This window comes from Rhinolophus hipposideros (assembly GCF_964194185.1).
Source record: "Rhinolophus hipposideros genome assembly, chromosome: X".
NCBI lineage: Eukaryota > Metazoa > Chordata > Mammalia > Chiroptera > Rhinolophidae > Rhinolophus > Rhinolophus hipposideros.
This window is the reverse complement of record NC_138046.1, coordinates 6,240,275-6,243,215: the sequence shown is the minus strand read 5'-3', so window position 1 is coordinate 6,243,215 and position 2,941 is coordinate 6,240,275. Positions and strand designations below refer to the sequence as shown.

At 41.4% G+C, this 2,941-nt stretch overlaps 1 pseudogene across 1 annotated transcript; it reads right to left on the bottom strand.

The window, feature by feature from the left end:
• Positions 1-889: 889 nt before the first annotated feature.
• Positions 890-1,194, bottom strand: LOC308494730 (10 kDa heat shock protein, mitochondrial-like; annotated as a pseudogene). Its single transcript has one exon. The product of its transcript is annotated as a 10 kDa heat shock protein, mitochondrial-like (transcript).
• Positions 1,195-2,941: the final 1,747 nt, after the last annotated feature.

Below are 2,941 nucleotides of genomic sequence, written 5' to 3'. Positions count from 1 at the left end.
ACAGTTGAAAAAATAAAAAAATATTTAAGCATTTAGAATTGTACATTCTGATTCCAATTGTGTTTTCCTGCTTTAAATATGCATGCACACACATTTATAATTAAAAAAGAAACCTGAAGGAAACCATCAAAATGTTCACAGTGGTTCTCTCTGGATGGTCAAATCATTCTATAAGTTTCTGTAACTGCACAACTTATCCAATGACCATGTTTTACTTTCATAAATGGAAAACAATGTTTTAGAATTTAAAAATTGCCACAGAAATATCTGATCTTTGCTGGAATGGGGGAATACTTAGCACACAAAATAGGATTCACCAAATGGACCATCTACATTAAATTCCAAATTCCTGTGTGACTAGGTTCACCCCCAAAGCATCAGGCATGTGCCAGCCTCACTGTGAAGGAGTATGGCCTTGTACTGAGGAGTCAGTTTCTTTCCCAAGGGCCTTGAACAATGCCCTCTTCACCTCTTTGCTTTTCATGCTGTAGATGATGGGGTGGAGCACGGGAGCTAGGACCACATACAACACAGAGAACACCCGGTCTCGCAAGCCAAAGTATGCTGAGCTGGGAAGGATGCAGCTCAGGACTGAAGTGATATAGAAAATATGGACCATAGTGATGTGAGTGCCACAGGTGGAAAAGACTTTTCTTCAGCCCTCTGCAGAGCGAATCCTAAGAACAGCAGCTACAACGTGTATATAGGAGATCACAACCAGGGTGCAGGGTGCAAGGGCCACCAGAAAACTGAAGAAGAACAGGGCAATTTCATTTGCTTGCGTACTGGAACAAGAGTGAGCAGTGGAGGGTGCAGTGGAGAGTTTGAGAAGAAGTGGGTGATAAGGCGAGGCCCGCAGAACTTGAGTAGAGACATTTCAATAGGGAATTTAGTCTACATACTTTCCAAGAATGTCACCATCTCTAAATAAGATCCTTGTCATCTAGAACTACTTTGATGCCTCCATATTCTGGAAGAAGAACTTTATCTCCAACTTTCAAGTTAACTGGTTGAATCTCTCCAGTCTTTCCTTTAGAGCCTGATTCAACAGTTACTAACCGTTCCTTGCAATAATTTTCCTTGAGATTTTTCTGGTAGCATAATGCCTCCCTCGGTTACAGTTTACGCAGCACTCCTTTCATCTAATACTCGGTCAAAGAGGGAGAGAAACTTTCTACATGCCTGTCCTGCCATGACTCTGGCAGCAGCAGTTTGTACTCTGCTCTCGTGCCATGGCCACAAGGAGAGGCCTGCAGTCCAGTCCTCTGGACACGTGAACTTTTTATACCTGGAAATTTGGAGCTCTTGTTCCCCTTCACCTTTCCCCCACCTTTAAAATTTTTCAATTACAATTGACATTCAATATTATTTTATACTAATTTCAGGTGTGCAGCATAGTGGTTAGACGTTTATATAATTTAAGAAGTGATTCCCCCTGACTAGACTAATACCCACCTAGCACTATACATAGAGATTACCATATTTTTTACTATATTCCCTATGCTTTACTTTACATCCCTGTGACTGTTTTGTAACTATCAGTTTGTACTTCTTAATGCCTTGGCGTTTCACACTAAAAGTTTGTTGGCCCCTGACACAGATCTGAACAATACTATCAATTTACCTTGATTGAATTGATATTGTTAGAATATTAAATCCAAAATCTAAATTTTAGATCTGTGTAGATCACACACTCTTTTTAAGTACAAAAGATACATTCACCAGGATAAAGCATTTGCTGGGCCAAAAACCAATTCTCAATGAATTTAATATTTTAGAGATTAAAATCTTACAGAGTATGCATTTTGACCAGCCTTGCCTTATTACTGATCTTAGCGGAAAAGCTTTCAACCTTCCACTGCTGAGTATGTCAGCTGCGATGTTTGTCAAGTATGTCTGGCCTTTGTTATAGTGAGGTATGTTCCCTCTAGCCCCACTTTGTTGAAGGTTTTTTATCGTGATAGGATATTGTATTTTGTCAAATGCTATTTCTACACCTATGGAGATGATCATATGATTTTTATCTTTCATTCTATTAATATGGTCTATCACAGGTGGAGATTTGCATATGTTGAAGTATCCTTATTCTCTGGTTGCAGGACTCTCCTGCACATAACTAAGAAATTAAAGTTGCCTGACCAATAGAATGTGACAGAGCACAGTCACAGAGACAGTCTGAGACCCAGGCTGGGATTCTCTTTGGTGATTTTGCTCAATGAAATGCTTCCTCAAGCCATAAGCCATTCGATACCATGGTCACCCTCTGGCTTTGATACTTTACTCACAGACAACACAGATTCGCCTTTATTTTCACAATTTTTTTTTCAGGAAGACCTATTTATATGTAGATGGGAACCAGTTCAGAAACATATAGTACAGATTGCTACACAGCCAAGTTTCTCTCTACAAATAATGCAGACTCTCCCTCAAGACAATGCTTTGTTCCTCCTCTCTCTCCAGCTCAGGGATTCACCTCTTTGGATGCCTGCACTCGGGCCTCACCCATTGCCCCTTCTGGCTACTCTAGTGCTCTGTAAGCAGCCCATTTCAGTGTTAAATAGGGGCTTTCAAGGGAAAAAACAATGAGAATCTACTTCATCTGTCTCCACCACCTCAGGAAGACCGCCTCCCCTTCTTTCCCTCAAGGACCCTTGTCATGACTCCCGGGAAGAAAGCAGCAGCATAATACATTGGAGAAACACTTTGGGGAAGGATGATGCAAGAGAGAGCCAAACAAAGGAGGAACCTCTGGGGCCCTCAAGGAATGAGACCTCAGATGATAGGAAAGTATGGCAGGTAGAGTGGGGCCCATTTCCCAGGTGAATTCAATACTTCAGGCAAGTGGTGATTTAGTTTCTAGGTTAGAAGGTAACTGAAGAGAGGCTACCAAGTCACTCCAAGGGCCTCCCTGAGGCCCCTGTAACAGTTCTACCATAGTCAG